The sequence below is a fragment of the Dermochelys coriacea genome, chromosome 2 (genome assembly GCF_009764565.3).
Source record: "Dermochelys coriacea isolate rDerCor1 chromosome 2, rDerCor1.pri.v4, whole genome shotgun sequence".
Lineage (NCBI taxonomy): Eukaryota > Metazoa > Chordata > Testudines > Dermochelyidae > Dermochelys > Dermochelys coriacea.
The window spans coordinates 60,061,675-60,080,862 of record NC_050069.1 but is presented as its reverse complement, the minus strand read 5'-3'; the positions used below and the strand labels follow the sequence as shown (position 1 = coordinate 60,080,862).

The 19,188-nt window shown below is 41.1% G+C and overlaps 1 protein-coding gene across 10 annotated transcripts in view; it reads right to left on the bottom strand.

Annotated features, from left to right (window-relative positions):
- NCOA2 (nuclear receptor coactivator 2) overlaps positions 1–13,472 on the bottom strand; it is a 250,335-nt gene extending 236,863 nt beyond the window's left edge. For 8 of the 10 annotated variants that reach the window (XM_043507729.1, XM_043507732.1, XM_043507727.1 and 5 more), the window contains exon 1: positions 13,316–13,472. The gene's annotated coding sequence lies outside the window, so the exon portion shown is untranslated. The remainder of the gene's footprint in view (positions 1–13,315) is intronic. The other 2 variants (XM_043507733.1, XM_043507736.1) reach the window with 2 other exon arrangements.
- Positions 13,473–19,188: the final 5,716 nt, after the last annotated feature.

The following is a 19,188-nucleotide window of genomic DNA, read 5'->3' as shown; positions in this document are numbered from 1 at the left end:
AATTCTCTACCTCTTTACATCAAAACAATCCTCAATTATGTAGATTAAAAAAAAACCAGCAAAACTTATGTGAACCATGTTTGCATTGCAAATGCCAGTACATGTAAAACATGTACATGTAAAACAAAAAAATTAAAACAAAACTAGGTAATTAGAGCTACAGTATCTTTACAGTAATTAAAGATCAATAGGTCAGCCCTCAAAAAAAAAAATCCTAACTTTTTGGCAGTAAAAAATTTAAATATTATAGTCCTGACTTTTATAGTTACAAGAAAAAAAGATTTGAATTAACTTTCATACTGGAAAACACGTTCATAAAGTCTTGAAATAAATAAAGTCTATTGACCTATAGCATTCTCATAACCTTTTCCTTGTCAGAGAATTTGTGCTGGAGACTCTGATATGAAAACAATAGGTGAGCTAGCCTTTCATCGCTAAAGACGCAAGTTCCATTTTGTGCATCAAGTGTAACAAGTAAAATGATTTTGATGGTCTACATGCATATATTTGTGGACATGTCTGTATAACATAAGCACTCAGTCAGCATGTCTTGAAATTTCTGTTGAGAGGCCCAAAGACAGGAATAATAGAGGTGCTACAGAGCAAAAATGAAGTATATTGGGAGAGTTGTGTAAACAAGCTTGGAAGTGTCTCCCCATAAACTAGGCAGTACTGTCAGTCTCTCACTTCTATGAGAACTAAGAACACATCCTCTTGAAACATTTTTTAAAAAAAGTTCTCTTCACAGGCCCAATTTTACCTCATCATGCTGTTGTCATAATGATGAATCAGTTAGCTGGTGAGAACATCCATGACAAAAAGTTAGTGGAAAAATAGGTTACTAAACTTATCTGCAGATCAAGATTCTCTCTGAGAACATTTGATTTAAAAGCAAGCACCTCCAATATCATTAGTAGGCTATAGATAACTGACACACTAAACTGCTTTTTGTGGAAGTGTTTAAAATTAATATAGAGTGCACACTAGAGATGCCATATTGACCGCACTAAAATACTAAGTCCCATATTCATGTTCAGATGTGCAAGCTACCATAGCATATGCCTTAATTCCTAACATGCAAGAAATTATTCCAGTCTCCATAAACATTCTTCAATCCTGGACTTCCACATTGAACCAGTCACTAAGAGTGCCAACAGTGATATTCCCACTTGAAATCCCACCAAGAGCAACAATGTTTTACACTCAATAAAGAATAATCAAAATAACGAATTTCAGTCCCCAACACATAGGGATGTATTCTATCCAGCAACTTAAAGGTGAAAAGGCTCTGTGTGCTAGCACCTTTAAATTTTCAGTTTGGCGCACAGTATTAATTTTTTTTTTCCTTCAGGGTTCACACTGTTCTTTGTCCATCCACATGCATCTAGATATTGTAACCCTAAGAATGTGCAATCCCGTGATTTCCATACCATCAGGCCCGCATTCCAAGTCTTACCGCTATTGCTTGGCTCAATGAATATGCAAATGCTAAATAAATAAATTTGCTGCTCACAAAATAGGTAAATTCACACTATGTTCTAAAGTTCCCTAATAGAGGATCATGTCATCTGTACTATGTAGGACTTATGAATAAGTCAGCATCTTTAATATTGATTTTTCTCCTTGATTTATGATCTTTAAACTCTTTCCCTTACTTTTATATATAAATATAGATTTAATATTTTGGAGTATTATTTTAGCACAGTATAAATTATCTATTCCAGAGAACAAGTTTAATAATATACAAAAAATATAATTAGGCATTGCAGAGGCTATATTTTAACCTAAAAATACACATAAGGCTTTTCAGAATAAAAATGGTCTGAGTGCACTTAAAAAATAGTAACATTTTCTGTCACTCATAATTGCCAAAATGAAAACAAAGCAAAAGTAAGATCAGATAGTGATTATACGAATAAAAGATTGTTACAGAAGTCATTTAAGGAAATTTGTTAGTCTCTAAGGTGCCACAAGTACTCCTTTTCTTTTTAAGGAAATTCAAGACTGTCATGCAGTTGTATCATTTTATTTCTAAAGGAAAATACTCATGTAATGTTAGTATGTTATGTGGCTTTTAATAATTTATTTATTTTAAGCTTTAAAAAAGCAATAATGTATTTATCAAAGGAATTTGTGCCAAAATGACTTTAAAAAAACTCTATTTATTAGAGTAAATCCTAATTCTAATGGCATATAGTATATTAAAAAATAAACTGAAAAAGTCAAAGCTGTGAACAAAAATTATACAAGCTATTTTTCAAACTCTCCACTATCTCATAATAAATAATAATAATATAACAACCAACAAAATGACTTCAGTGAGAATACTCATGGGGGTAACATTGCATAATAAGTATTTCCAGGGATCCAGCCCTTGGTCCATAAAGGATTAAGTTCCTCCAATTAATTATTTTTGACCTTGCAAAAACTGCCCAAGACTGCCTGAAAATGGACAACAGCTAAAAACCTGAATTTTTTTTAATCCCGCACCCCAAATTTATCAAACTATACAGGATGTCATTTTACATGTTTCATTTCTGCCTCATGTGATTGTAAACAGCTAAGCTACTGAATCATTAAATATAGGTTGGTGTTTGTGTAATGGAAATAGTGCTGACAAGCCATTAACTGTAGTGAAACAAGTAGACAGCTAATAAAATACAGCTACTGATGAAACAAATATGAATTATCTTTTATCCAAACTGTACTCCATTTTACCACTTTGCTAAGATATTATTTACATTTGCTATGCATTAAAACAGTATTTTTAGCAGGTGTTCTGATAATTGTATTATCCACTGTTAAATCTGCAAGCTATTTGCTATCCTAAACTTCATTATCTTGACATCTAAAAGTCAAAGAATTCTTCTGTAAGATTGAAATTCCCAAGAAGAGAAAACTCAGATCGTGTCCGCAAGTACACAGTGGAATCACAGCTGACGATGCACATCTTTTTCTGGACGTCTCCATATACTCAAGAGTTTTCTCCCTCTCTCCACCCTCTAGCCATGCATTAAGGGACTTACTATCTGCCATCAGGAGCACAGCTACCAACTTTCACATTGTAAATAAGCCCCCCGACTTTCACAATAAGCCAAAAATCAAGCTAATTCCATTTCAAAACAAGGCCAAAACAAGCCAATCCCTAAGAACCCCAACACTATGTGACTAGATCCCCCAGTCTGCAGTCTGGGACTGTGGTAGGCCCACTGTGTACCCCTGACTTTCTCCCCCCCTTTGCCCATGCTTGCCCCTCCCTTGCCCCACCCCCTCACCCCTGCTTGCCAGGAGCCTACCAAAAAAAAAGCAACAAGCCAAATAAGAAACAAGCCAAAAACTACCCAACAAGCAACTCACAAGCCAGTTAAGCCAAAAACAAGCCCAATTTATGCATTTTTTCGTGGGTTTGGCATGTCTGATCAGGAGTATTGAAAATAGTGTAGTGAAGAGAGAAATGCACAGAATTTTGCAAATACTACATTGAGACTGGATTGTATTTTTATTTTTATTGTTTGAGAGGCCAATGACAGTAAAAGCATTAAGTAAAAAAAGAACATTACAAACATGAGTTTGATCCAATCACCCTTTTCATTATTCAATGTACAATCTTTTCCTCAGAGAACAAAGAGAATTTGGGTTTTTTCAGTTTAGCAAACACTGATTTTTTAAAAAAAGGAATGAACAGAGTTTCCTCACACCTCACATTTGAGCAACCCCTGTAGTCTCAGGGATTCTCGTCTAGGATTCTTGCATGAGCTCCAGTTTAGCGCAGTACTGTCAATATAACAATGACATCATCAACAAAGGAAAACAGCAGAAGACAGTGGGCATTGTAGTAGCAGCTGTCTTTCTAAATAATTCCTGCAGAGTAACTTGTGCTCACTGCAGATGGAGCAGAGCCTCTTCCCTTTTATTTTAAAGTTAGGGGAAAAGTTGTGAATATCAAGACTTTAGAGTTTAAATCTACCTTTCTCCATAGAACCTCACAGCCTGTTTTATAAAGCACACTCTGCATCACAAGTAGTGATAAAAACCAACACTATTCTTTAATAACTCCCTTTTGAGTCTATAGCATTAGGGTAATTAATATGCTACATTAGATCTGGACAAACCCTAGCGATGACACTTTTCTGTGTGCAAATGATCTTTGACCATTTTCTCCTTATACATCATGGCTCTGCGTTTCACAGCTTCAGCTTCTAACTACATTATCTTATCGATCGGCATCAAGCTTATAAAAAAAAAATACCAACCACTCCTTCCTCAAATACCTGAGTTTCAGGCACCGAAGACGGCAGCACAGTATACTAACGAACCCAAAGGGATTTACAAATTGCCTTTTTACAAAAGGGCCTTCATGGAGTGCAAAGGCAGTCATGCAACATTAGGACTACACAGATTCCTTTCTTTATAAAATAAAGGCAAAGTCTAACCTAAAGCTTCAGAAAATAGGAAGTTAGATTCATAGATACTAAGGTCAGAAGGGACCATTCTGATCATCTAGTCCGACCTCCTGCACAGCGCAGGCCACAGAATCTCACCCACCCACTCCTATGAAAAACCTCACCCATGTCTGAGCTATTGAAGTCCTTAAATCATGGTTCAAAGACTTCAAGGAGCAGAGAAGCCTCCCTCAAGTCAACCATGCCCCATGCTACAGAGGAAGGCGAAAAACCTCCAGGGCCTCTCCAATCTGCCCTGGAGGAAAATTCCTTCCCGACCCCAATAAGGGTTCCTCAAGGTTTTTATGTGACATGAACAAGCAACCACAATAATAAATAGTATAATCCACAAGATGATTAGGCCATGTTTCACCACACATTAATAAATAACTCACTTATTTAAATATTTATGAGATTGGAGAGAAGATACTTATTTTGTTTCTCACAATTTACTACCATTTTAAATTTGGACATAAATAAAGGTATTTTTGTCATTTGCAAGAGCATTTTACAGAGTTAAATTGCAGGGCTACAGAATGTAAAACCCTAAAGAAAAGTATAGCTTTTTCTTTTAGTCTTTTTCCATTATAGATTAGAAACTGCATGGCCTACAGTAATGAAAAATTTAATGTATACAAAACACTGAAACTAGTAAAAACAAAAAGGAGTACTTGTGGCACCTTAGAGACTAACAAATTTATTTGAGCATAAGCTTTCGTGAGCTACAGCTCACTTCATCCGATGCAATGCAATGAAGCGAGCTGTAGCTCACGAAAGCTTATGCTCAAATAAATTTGTTAGTCTCTAAGGTGCCACAAACAAGTACTCCTTTTGTTTTTGCGAATACAGACGAACATGGCTGCTACTCTGAAACCTGTCACACTAAAACTAGTGTAAAGCATTGTAAAAGGTATTTGAAATACTTATGAATAATCTTTAACAAAAGTTACAAGGCAGAAAATTTACCATTCTTCCTTATACAGACTCTCCCCCGTCATCACTGTTACACATATTGGTCAAATTTTCAAAACAAAATTTGCACTTTGCTGCTTTGGCACAAACATATGAGTATATTGCTCTCCGATTGTCTTCCAAAGACATTTTCTCAGGCCTTTTTCTCACTGCTAAAATTGAGTGCTTTCTCCTTACTGAGCTTTTCCCTCAGAATACCCCCACATCCAGACCTTAGTTACCCCTTGTTAAACAAAATCACCTTTTTTAGCATTGAGGAAAAGGCCTAAGTACTAGATTCACAAATGCCACAAGTACTCCTTTTCTTTATTGAACACTCAGTATCACAACATCTAGTTTTAAGCACCAGGAAAATCACATGAACACCATTGCAATTCACAAATCCTGAGTTAGGTGCCTAAGTACCCTATACAATGAATGGAGAGAGAGGCACCTCAGGGTGGGACCCCAAAAGCCTGCTCATTAGGCAGGAAGCTGCCTAAGACGGCCAATCGGAGATGCTGACCAGAGGAGGGTGCTAAACTCTACCTCTTCACCCCCTTCAGAGCCTAAGACCCCGCGGCAAATAGATACCTAGCTCTGCCTGGTGATTCACAAATGAGAACCCCTCACCTGGAGTTAGGTGGCTTAAGTGCCTGAGCGGTTTCTTGAGAGAATGAGTTAGGCAGATGCCTAACTCCATACAAAACAGCCAGAGGAGGAGGAGCCCTCCTCGTACTTCTAGACCAATGGTTACAGCACACACCTGGAATGTGGGAAACCCCTGATCAAATCCTGGAATTGAACCAGAGTCTTCCACATCCCAGGCAAGTTCTCTATCAATCTAGAAGTGATAAGGAAGATGATGGCACTGTGTCCTCCTCCTCCTCCTCCAGTCAGATTCTGAATGGGACCCAATCCAGTACAGAGACTCTGAGAACACCTACCCAGATCGGGCCCGGCAAGCAAGATAAGCATAGCCCCACCCTCATCTTCTCTTATTCGTCAATCACTCTGTGGCTTATGTATGATATTGGCATCCTAAGGAAATAGGGTGCATGATCAGAGGCAGAAAGTTTTACCCCGAGTATGTAGGTGCTGAGTTTAGACACCTAAAGAGTTTGGTGAGAGTTTGGGGAATTGCAGGGGAGCCTAAAACTGGGACTTAAAGATTCACAAAGGTTTAATTACCCAAGTTTCAATTAAAAAAAAAAAAAAGAACAAAGAGGACAGGGAATTACAGACTAGTCGGCCTAAAACTTCAATAACTGGAAAGATACTGGAACAAATTATTAAACCATCAATTTGTAGGTCCCTAGAGAATAATAGAATTATAATGAATAACCAGCATGGATATGTCAGAAACAAATCATGCCAAACTGACCAAATTTCCTTGACAGGGTTCATAACCTAGTGGATAAGGGGAAGCAGTAGATATGATGCATCTTGATTTTAGTTAGGCTTATGACAATCTCACACAACCGTCCCATAAGCAAACTAGGGAAATGTGGTCTAAATGAAATTGCTATAAAGTGGGTGCATAACTGGTTTAAAGACCATACTAAAAGAGTCATGATCAATGGTTCACTGTCAAACTGCAAGGGCATATCTAGCAGATCCCACATAGGTTAGTCCTGCGCTCAGTACTATTCAATATTTTCATTAATGACTTGGATAATGGAGAGGAGAGTATGCTTATAAAATTTAAAGATGACCCCAAGCTGGGAGGGGCTGCAAGCACTTTGGAGGACAGGATTGGAATTCAAATGACCTTGACAAACTGGAGAATTAGTCTGAAATCAACAAGATGAAATTCAATAAAGACAAGTGCAAAGTACTACACTTAGGAAGGAAAAATCAAACGCACAACTATAAAATGGGGAATAACTGGCTAGGTGGGAATACTGCTGAAATGCATCTTGGTGGTATAGTGGATCAGATTGAATGAAAGTTCAACAATATGATGCAGCTGTCAAAAAAGGCTCATATTTTCAGGTGTATTAACAGGAATGTTATATGTAAGGCACGAGAAGTAATTGTCCGGCTCTACTCTGCACTGGTGAGGCCTCATCTGGAATACTTATCTAATTCTGGACACCACACTTTAGACACTTGTGGACAAATTGGACAGAGTCCAAAGAGGAGCAACAAAAATGATAAAAGATTTTAAAAAACCTGATCTCTGAGGAAAAGTTAAAAACTGGGCATGTTTAGTCTTGAGAAAAGACAGTTTTCAAAAATGTTAAGGGCTTTTATAAAGAAGACTGCGAACAACTGTCCTCCTTGTCCACTGGAGATCAGCCAAGAAATAATGAGCTTAATCTGCAGCAAGGGAGATTTAGGTTAGATATTAGGAAAAAAACTAATGATAAGGATAGTTAAAAACTGGAATAGGCTTCCAAGGGAGATTGTGGCATCTCCATCATTGGAGGTTTTTAACAGGTTGGAAAACCACCAGTCAGGAATGCTCTAGGTTTATTTCCTACTGCCTCAGCACAAGGGGCTGGATTTGATGATTTCTCAAGGCCCTTTCCAGCCCTACATTTCTATCATTCTATGATTCTATAATGTGACCATAATATACAACACACATGCCCAGCTTCTTCAGAAGTTTATAAGAATGTCAGCATCCTCCTCGTTTTCAAAATATTTCCCCATGTTGTCAGCAAAACCATCCCTCACAGTGTGCACGTGCATTCTTTTGCATTGATCAGTCACTGATGTCACAGGGCTGTCATCAGCAGATATATTTATAACATTTCCCCCTCTTGAGATCTGATTACCTCAGCTATAAGGTGAGTAAACAGGGAGTGACCTGCCAAGCAGCTTTCCTACATTGAAAACATCCTATACACTTTCGCAAATACAGAGCATGTCTAGTAACCGCCACTCCCTATTTATGGATGTTTCCAGGTCAGGTGATCAGCCCTGCACAATGCAAGTGTGCTGAGACACAACATCACAATGTTTCAAGTGACCTGAAAACACTTTTGTCACAGCTTATCATACTGTGGCACACCTTTGTGGGTATCACAATTATGGACTGATTAATACTACCATCATAATGCAAAAAAAGATGTAAACACAACAAATGCTATGATTATAAATTAAATTTTCCAGGAAGCACATAAGTAGTACAAGATAAGGTTTATAACATGTGTGGTTAGCAAGCAGGCAGAGGCTGAGATCAAAGAAGAATCTTTACAGTTAAAGCACCAAATACATGGCTCAATTGGTTAATTCTAATGGGACTTTGTATGCATTACTCATAGTGAGAATCAATGTACAGCTAGGCCAATACTCTGTGTGCACAGCAGGATCTAGCATGACACTATTGGGCCTTCAATCTCCTGCTCATGAAAGATGTCCTGACCAGTGCAGGACAAAAAGAAGGAGCAAGATCATCCAAAAATTGAACCTTAAACCATTTATTGCAATTTTGTCAGGCCAAAGGTAATAAAGGAATGGGGAGGGGGGGAAGCTCTAAATTCCTTTAGTTTAAAATGCTTTAACTGATTTTCCAGATATTCAGACACTAATACATCTGATGGCAAAGGAGCAGTGTTTGATACTGATTGTGTGGCTGAGTTGTCAAGCTATGAATAATAATGGGTAATTGAACATCTGAGTCAGCACTACCGTCTGTGTACTTAGTGGTAAGAAAATGTGTGGTTTTGCCATCCGATAACTACCATGCATTAGCTATCCCCCTCTAAAAACATAGTGGAGACAAGGCACTTTAGTTTCTCCAAAAAGCAACAAATGCCAGATTTTTAAAAGGTATTTAGTAGAGCTGTCAAGCAATTAAAAACATTAATTGCAATTAATCGCACTGTTAAACAATAACAGAATACCATTTATTTCAATATTTTTGGATGTTTTCTACATTTTCAAATATATTGATTTCAATTATAACACAGAATACAAAGTGTACAGTGCTCACTTTATATTTATTTTTGATTACAAGTGTTTGCACTGTTAAAAAACAAAATAGTATTTTTCAATTCACCTAACACTAGTACTATAGTGTAATCTCTTTATTATGAAAGTTGAACTTATGAATGCAGAATTATGTACAAAAAACCTTCATTCAAAAATAAAACAATGTAAAATTTTAGAGGCTGCAAGTCCACTCAGTCCTACTTCATCTTCAGCCAAGCACTCGGACAAACAAGTTTGTTTACATTTGTAGGAGATAATGCTGCCCGCTTCTGTTTACAATGTAACCTGAAAGCGAGAACAGGCGTTCTCATGGCACTGTTGCAGCTGGTGTCACAAGATATTTACGTGCCAGATGTACTAAAGATTTATATGTCCCTTCATGCTTCAACCACCATTCTAGGGAACACGTGTCCATGCTGATGACAGGTTCTGCTTGATAATCTAAAGCAGTGAAAACTAACGCATGTTCATTTTCATTACCCGAGTCAGATGCCACCAGCACAAGGTTGATTTTCCCTTTTGGTGGTTTGGGTTCTGTAGTTTTCACATCGGAGTGTTGCTCTTTTAAGACTTCTGAAAGCATGCTGTACACCTTGTCGCTCTCAGATTTTGGAAGGCAATTCAGATTCTTAAACCTTGTGTTGAGTGCTGTAGCTATCTTTAGAAATCTCACATTGGTACTTCTTTGCGTTTTGTCAAATCTGCAGTGCAAGTGTTCTTAAAATGAACTTGGACTGGGTCATCATCTGAGACTGCTATAACCTGAAATATTCGGAAGCATGCAGATAAAACAGATCAGGGGATATACAATTCTCCCCCAAGGAGTTCTGTCAGAAATTTAGTTACATTCTTTTTTTTTTTATTTTTTTTTTTTAAAAAGCATCATCAGCACGGAAGCATGTCCTCTGGAATGGTGGCCGAAGCATGAAGGGGCATCCAAATGTTTAGAATATCTGGCACATAAATACCTTGCAATGCCGGCTACACAAGTGCCATGCAAATGCCTGTTCTCACTTTCTGGTGACACTGTAAATAAGAAGAGGGCAGCATTATCTCCTGTATATGTAAACAAACTTGTTTGTATTGGTGATTGGCTGAACAAGAAGTAGGACTGAGTGGACTTGTAGTCTCTGAAGATTTACATTGTTTTGTTGTTTTTGTTTTTTGTTGTTTTTTTAAGAGTGACGCTATGCAACAACAACAAAAATCTATATTTGTAAGTTGCACTTTCACAACAAATGGACTGCACTACAGTACCTGTAATGACGTGAATTGAAAAATACTATTTCTTTTATCCTTTTTACAATGCAAATATTTGTAATCAAAAATAATATACACTTTGTATTCTGTAATTGAAATCAATATATGAAAATGTAGAAAAACATCCAAAATATTTAATAAATTTCAATTGGTATTGTATTGGTTAACAGTGTGATTCAAACTGCTATTAATTGTGATTAATTTTTTGAGTTAATCACATGAGTTAACTGCAATTAATCAACAGCCCAATATTTAGGTAACTAGTGGGATTTTCAAAAGCATCTAGATGCTTCCAATCTGTTAAAATCTGGCCTGCAGCAACTATCTGGGAACCAAGTTCCACACAAAAATGTTGATTCATGAAAGAGGACAAGAGTGCTGGACAGATAAGCTAAACAACGTTGATAAAGCAATCCCCATGGTTAGATTAAAGGAAACTGAAGAAGTTTTGACATCAACACAGGAAATCAGTCAGCACTGATGTCATATGACCCAAAGAATAAATTTGTGTAATTTAGAACTAAGAAAGAATGTCACAGTACAAACAGGAAGTGCTATAGTAGAAACAATGACATGTGATTGCTGAAGCTAACAGCAACTATTAATACTCTAAATGATTGGTTATTAAAAACATCAATTAAAATAGCACAATGTTAAAGAACATAAATGAGGAAATACAAAGAGAAACAAAAACAACATTTTAAAAAGTAAATAACTTCAAGGAGCGAAACTCATAGTGGCTTGCAAGGAAGAGCCAGTGGCATTCAGAACAGCAGATAAAACAAGTCTGTGAACTGATATGAGGCTTTATTCAGCCATATAAACTGATAAATGATTCCTTTAAACACTAAAAACATCTGTGACAATTATAATTTGTAAATAGGTGGAGACAGGTCAATGTAAAATATTTCACTGACTCAAGTCTCTTTTAGCAGCTCAATACAGCGTATCATATAGGGAAGTGCTGCCCTGTGGGGGCACTGGACACAATGCGAGTTGTAGCTCACGAAAGCTTATGCTCAAATAAATTTGTTAGTCTCTAAGGTGCCACAAGTCCTCCCTTTGTTTTTGCAAATACAGACTAACAGGGCTGCTACTCTGAAAAATGTGCCTTTAGGAGCACAACCCTGGGCAGCGGGAGCTAAGACGTCCCCTCCTCTAAGGGGAAAATGCCCCCCCTCCTGAACACTCTTTTTCCAAAAAGAAAAGGAGGACTTGTGGCACCTTAGAGACTAACAAATTTATTAGAGCATAAGCTTTCGTGAGCTACAGCTCACTTCATCGAATGCATCCGATGAAGTGAGCTGTAGCTCACGAAAGCTTATGCTCTAATAAATTTGTTAGTCTCTAAGGTGCCACAAGTCCTCCTTTTCTTTTTGCGAATACAGACTAACACGGCTGCTACTCTGAACTCTTTTTCCAGCCACTGCACATGTCGCAACCGTTACCCCTCTCCCCACTCCCCGGCAGGGATTTCCCCTCTGCCACCGCCCGAACCCCAGCCCCTACCCCACATCCCTGCTCTCGCCCCTCAGCCCCTCCCCTGCCTCCAGCTGTCCGACCAACCCTTGCATTCCATTGGGCCCCCCGCATAGACTCCGCCCCTCGCAGTAGGGGCAGCGTCGAGACAGCGGCTTCAGCAGCCGTTGCTGCGCATGCTCAGGACCAGCAACGCAGCAAATCCAGAGGGGCAGCTGTTTGTAACCGGACACCGACCCCCCGCGCGCGCACCCGGGGGTCGCGGGGAAACGGTGGGAGGAGACAGCCCTAGCGTCACCCTCCCCCCACCGCTCGGCCCGCACGCTGCGGGACACCCCCCGCCTCGGCAGCGCGGCTCGCGGCTATGGCAAGCCGCTGACGCCGTCACCGCCTCCTCCCCTCCATCCCCACCCCCGGCGAGCGCCCCGCCCCGCAAGCGACACCAGCCGAGCCCCGGCCCCGCGAGCCCCTCCCCGCGGGCGGCGCCGCGCACAGCACTGCGGCGGCCGGGCGTCCCGGGGCGTAGGCGGCCGCCGGGCAGGGGCCCGGCCGCGGGGAGGGGCTGCCCGGCTTCACGCGCCCACGCCCCCGCGCAGAAAGTTAAAGAGAAGTGAAGTTGCCCGTGGCCGGGCGCGGAGCGCTGGGACTGCGGGGGGGGGAGGGGAGCGCAGCCGCCCCAGCCCCGTTACCCTCCGGGGGGGAATGTCGGTTTCCCTGCCGCTCACATACACGCCGACCCCAGCGAGCGGAGGGGAACGGTCCCTTGTCCCCCACATTCCCCAAGGCACCCCACCGTCCTGGGGGGGGGGGGAAACAGTCCCGTCCTAGTGCCCCGCTGCCGCCCCGGAAACAGCCGCCGCCGCCCGCTCCAGCTCAGCCAGGAAAGGAGACAAGCCCCCTCCCCACAAAGGGGGCAGCCCCCCGCTGCACCCCGCATCCTCAGCAAAGGGGGAGTTTCCACTGAGGGTGCAAACCGCTCCCCGGCTTGACCGATCCTCACTGCACCCCGCTGGCTGGAAGCGGAGCTAACCCCGCCGCGGCACCCGCAGCCCCCCAACTCCTCTCCCTTCGCGGCGGAGGGGGAGCAGCCGCCCCCTCCCCCTGCCATCAGCTGCCTTTCTGTGGCTCCCCCGCCACCATTGCCCGAGCCGCGGCGGGTCCCCGAGCTTACACAACCCGGCTGGGAGGCAGCAGCGGGCAGCCCCAGCCCGGCCGCGGGGGCGGCATGCGGGAGCGTTTACCGGGGTCAGTCATGTCTCGGGCTGCCGGGACCGCCGCAGGCGCTGACCTTCGCTTTGCAAGATAAAGCTGTGGCTGCGGCCGCCATGTTCCCGTTTTAATAACTGGCTGCTTGTTTATTTCAATGGAGACAGACCCTCCCACAACTCCCCCCCCCGCTATCCGGAGAGGAGGAGGGGCGGGGAGGGGAGGGGAGCGCCGCCGCGAGGCGCAGTCCCTCCCTCGCTCCCTCCCCGGCCGCCGGCGAGGAGGAAACTTCCTCCCCGCGCTGCTGCTTTCCATGAAACACCCCGGGCTGCCTCTGGCCCTGCTCTGGAAGGGAGAGCGCGAAGCGGGGGTTGCCCAGCGCGCTTAGGTGAGGCGGGGGAAACGGCCCATTGAAACCTACGCAGCCCACGAAGAAACCCCTCAGCCGCCGGGCGTGGAGCTGCGTCCGTGGCCCTTTGCCAGCCGTCCTCCGGGGACTCCTCTTCCCCGGCCGCTGAGACTTGAGAGAGCGGCTCTGCGCTGGTTTGTGCGGCCGCCGTGTTCCCCGCAAGGAGGGAGCAGCCCTCGCTCCTACCTCCCCACCCCACAAAAACAAAGTGCGCGCGGGGGGGGGGGGGGCTGGAAATAGTGTCCTCAGCGAGCTCCAGGGGGCTTCACGAGATGGAAAGGCGAGTTTCTGAAAACACAGGCACCCTTTGCTGGATCTGGAAAAGCAAATGTCGCAGCTTTGTGAAAATGTGGCATGTACGGTAGTGGGGAGCGCGCAGCCAGTTCAGCGCTAGATCCAGCACACACAATTGTCCACCTTGTTTTAAAAAGCAACTTTATTTTTACGCAGATTAGAAACATCAACCTATGCCATTTGTACCCACTCTACTTTTCCTCATATTCTTAGATAAATACCATGGCACTATCTTTTTCTGCTAGACCCCCGCCCCTCCTGGCTCAAGGGTATTGCTAAAAAAGGAGGACTTGGGGCACCTTAGAGACTAACAAATTTATTTGAGCATAAGCTTTCGTGAGTTACGGCTCACTTCGTCAGATGAATGCGTCATACATCCGATGAAGTGAGCTGTATGCTTATGCTCAAATAAATTTGTTAGTCTCTAAGGTGCCCCAAGTACTCCTTTTCTTTTTGTGGCTACAGACTATCATGGCTACTACTCTGAAAAGGGTATTACTGTAGGTGATAGGTACCAAATGCTTAAGTTTGGTCAACATTAAGTTTGCCCAGTACTTTCCTGTATAATACTCCAATGTATGGTTATCACTTGGCTGGTATTTGACAGGCCTAGCTGTTTGGTTTTTTTTATGGATTTGCCAGTTGCCAGAAAAATAATCTGCTGGGTTTTGTTTTTTTTTACGTAGGTCTAAAATTTTGCATGATCATCGCAATACACTGTAATATCTAATGTTAAAAGTTTATATGTCCAGCTAAAGATGCTGCAGTGTTCCTACTTCCAGAGTTTAAGTAAGAAAATGTTATCAATCTTATCTGTATGTGTTATTTCTCATACTATAAGTGGCTGTTGGGAGGAGGAAAGTGGCGGAGTTGCCTTATGGTTGGGATTGCGGTGGTCTTGCCTTTGTGTGTGGTGGGGGGATTGCAGTTTTTTGCATTTCAAAGGTGGTTACGCTACTGCAGTACCATAGTGTTATAATTTTCTGCTAGACCCCAAAGGATATTATTGTAGGTAATACAGGTACCAAAAGCCTATCATTAAGTTTGCCCAACACTTTCCTGTATGATACTCCATTTTCAGTCCCTTATGACATTGCTAATTATTAACTGTCTTAGTTGAAACTCCCTATGCTGTGTGTTTGCTGAAGACTGAATTTTTAAGTTTCAGCAAAAATGGTTCAACGATTTCTCAGAACAAGATTAAGGAAAGCTATGGTGTTTTGTCCACGTTTTAAAAAAATCTTAAACGCTTTCATTGAGAAGCTCTAGTGCCTCCATATTCTGCAGCTGGGGGGAACAGAGACACTAAGTGTCACCTTTTGTCATCCTTGCAAAAATTTACCAATATTTGAACAAGTTAGGAGTCTCTGTTTGCACATGTTCATTAAAGACTTGTTAGAGTTTGGCAGCTAAATTCTCCACAGCTTACACCAGCACCGAGTACGTTCCACCCTTTGTTGGCTCCGGTATTTGACAGGACTGCTGTTTGTCGTCCTCACAGAGCAACTAAACCCACTCCATCCCAGGGGTGCAAGAAGGGAACAGGATACTTCTTACAATTGCTCCTCCCATCAATCAGGCCACTCACAGAAAGCTGACAGCAGAAAAACACTCCTATGCTTTCCATGTTTCCCCTTGTTGGTAGCCAGAGAAGCCTGCCTGGCAGGGAAGTGAGGAAGAGGAAGACCGGAAAAAAGTCAGAGTGGAAAGGAAACAGGGGGAAGGTTAAAGTTTGAGGGAGGTGACTAGGATAAGAACAGGTTGGCCCGGCCAGGGCCAAAAAAGTTAGGTTTGGAGGCAGACAGAGGAGAAGAGTTTGTAACCAGTAAAATACATTCCACCTCAGAACCTGGAATAGAGCCAGGGATTCCAGTATCTCGTTATCCCTGGCCCTCATTTTCAATTAGCTGTGAAGCCCACTGGCAAAATGTTTATCTCCCTCTAGTAGCTCACCCACTTAAAGGATGACAGTCTACTACTGCTACTAGTTACTAAATTAGCTCCAAAGGCAGAGGTCTGTGCTGTGGAGCAGGCAGTTCTAATCCTGTTCATAAGCCATGTGGGAATCATTATGATTCCACATGATGGCATTTTTATTCAGTTTACTGTTTTAGAAAGCTAGGAAATTATATTTTAAAAACCGCATTAAAAACATTAAGGTTGCAAAGTTGAGGGCTCAAAATTAGGAAATACATTGGCCCTCATGCATATAAATTGATATAATTTTTAATTACTTGATTGCATACTATTTTTTCCACAGCCTCATTCAGTGGTGTGAATTTAAAGCATTATTGTTATATTGGTATAACTCCCCATGTGGATACTCTTATTCTGGTATAGGAGTGTCTTTTTCTAGTTTAGCTTATGCCACTTGGAAGCAGTTTAAGCAAAGACCATGTCTACACTACTACTTATGTTGGTAAACTTATGTTGCTCAGGGCTATGGAAAAAAAAAAACAAAACAAAAAACACCACACCCCTGAGCAACGTAAGTTTCACTGGCATAAGTGATAGTGTGCACAGCACTTCTCCCACCAGCAGAGTTACCACCGCTCGTTGAGATGGTTTTATTATGTCGACGGGAGAGCTCTCTCCCATCAGCATAGAGTAGCTACATGAGTGATCTTACAGCAGTGCAGCTGTGTTGGTACAGCTGTGTCGCTGTAAGCTTGCTAATGTAAACAGCGTAAGTCAAAAAGCCACTCAAATTCTGGAACAACAGTGTCCACCTGGGGGAGTAATTTAACTTTACTGATATAATTACTATATGCAATTATACCAGTATAACTGGAAAAATCTTCCATGTAGATAAACCTTTAGAGTGGGATTTTCAGAAATGCCTAAGTGATTTAGGAGCAAAAGTCCTAATGATATGTCAATATAACTAACTCCTAATATGGATACACAAGTCATTTTATTGTATCACTTTCTGAAATTTACCACCAGCATCAACATGCTCACACTCCAAACACAAAATATTTTTTAACTTTCTATGAATGTTGTATTAAATAAATATGTATTTATAATATTTATTTTCAGATAACTAACTCCAGATTAATTTTTTAAGAGAGCATAACAGTAATTTAAAGGATGGAAAACCTTATAAACATATAACAAAAAGCATCAGAAAATAAAGCTATAGTTTGAATTTCTTTTAAGTGCAATTTTAATATTTGAAAGAGCAGGGATGCACAGTTAACAAGCCCAAAACCCCTCCTTAGTTTTGCTCCTGTTATGGTACCCTCAAAAAATGATTCCTAGACAACTTTATCCAACAATAACAAACAGCTTCATCTCAGAGATCAAACTCCTAAGTCAAAGGTTGTGCAAAGTCTAGTCTGCAGAGCCATACACTACGTACAGATAAAGATGTACTTTATAAATTGTAATTAAACAGATTTCACGCTAAAAGCCATCATTGTATATTCTTCATATTGATTTCTTATGCCACCACTTATCAGTAAATCTGTATCTATATACACAAATTTACTGGCTAATGAAGTTTTAGCACTTTACATAAAAAGAGCAAAGGTTAGTGTGGTGTCAAAGCATACACTCCCAACTGGAATCATATTTATAAGTCTGTTCAAGTCGTACAAGTACAGTGCATGCACCAGATTTAAGATCTGTTTCCTCATACTAAAGGCTCCTTAACATCTTAATGGAAAAAAGATGATGCTAAGATGGACAAATAGTAGTGATTTGGTCATTTTTCCAAACTTATATTCACAGACATCATTTGGCAACTTAGTTTCTTTAGAAAAAGTTATTGATCCACAAACGACATTGTACAGCATAGAAGCTTGACTCTACAAACCCCTAGCGTTTTCAGAAATAGGCCCTAGTTATGAAAGGAACAAAGAAGGAAATATAGGAGGGTGGCATCACAGCAGGTGTAATAAGGTATTTCAAATGCATTCACTTCAAATTGTGTTTTATATTTAAACTTAATTCCCTGATGTGCTTTTTTATAATTAATTTTTTTTAAAAAATCTTAAATTACTGATATATTCTCTCAACCATAAACTCCAGTATAATCAGGGTTGTGTGTGGAAACTTCCTTACTTTTAAAAATATTTAGAAATGTTTATGATCCCAGGCCCATACAGTGGGAAATAGGGCACAGATTCTTCATTCCCCAAGACTTCTTCCTTCTCTTTCCAGCCTCATGAACCTTATTGGGTTCCTCAGCCATTTGAAAGCTAGTTTGTTGAGGCAGTCAGACCTAACTTATTATGGCTCATCAGGTGGCTGTTGGAGCTGAAGAACCTCAATTCTCTGTAGGAGAACAGGAAGTCTATATTCCCTAGGGGTGGGCCAGGGAGCAGTAGGATGACATGAGAAGCTAGGGAATGATTCTATAGCCATCTCTCGCTGTGGGCTACTCTTTCACTCTCCAAGTTCTTTTCTGCTCACATTTCCTGTATACTCTCTTTTGTTGATCCTGGAGGACTTCTGCACTCTTCCAGAATCAGAGAACAGTAGCAAACTAGCAGGACACTTCACAGGATGAAAGTAGTTTGTCTAGCACCTTATCCATTTCCATTCTGTCTGGGTCTGGTCCAAAGCTTGTTAAAGTCAAAGGAAAGATTTCCATTGATTTTTAAGGAGCTTTGGATCAGATCCTATTGATCCAGTCCCTAAGGACAAAGATTAGTAAATAGCTTTATCTTGGAAAATGCTGCTCCGTGTATAATAAACATCCAGTACTAAGTTTGTAAAGAGCCATCTGGGCACTGATATTAGGAGTTCTGAAAACCTACCACTTCTGAGAATATGTGAACTGAAAATCCTGAGACACTGGGAAAAATCTAAAACAAGTAATTTAAGAACATCTTTAACCCTGTACTTCCCAAAATCTCAGAAAAAAAATTCTCATACCCTACTTCAAGCATCCCAATTTGCAAGCAGTAATTACTTCTGTCAGAAGCCTAAGGGGTAGAAAATAAGATTTTGAATGGAAGTTCAGACCCAACTTTAACTATGGAGTCATGACTGACTCCTTCATAATATAACAACATTGGTATTTATGTCTCTTTGCAGATGTAATACAATATTAAATGTCTTCATTGCCCTCTATTTTTCCCATTGTGATAAACATATTAGCCTTTGGCTTCACAGTTCATCCACTTGGGAATTGCATTATTGCCTTGTAAAACAAAGGGACAATGATATTACCACTTAATTATAAAGGGCACCACCCAA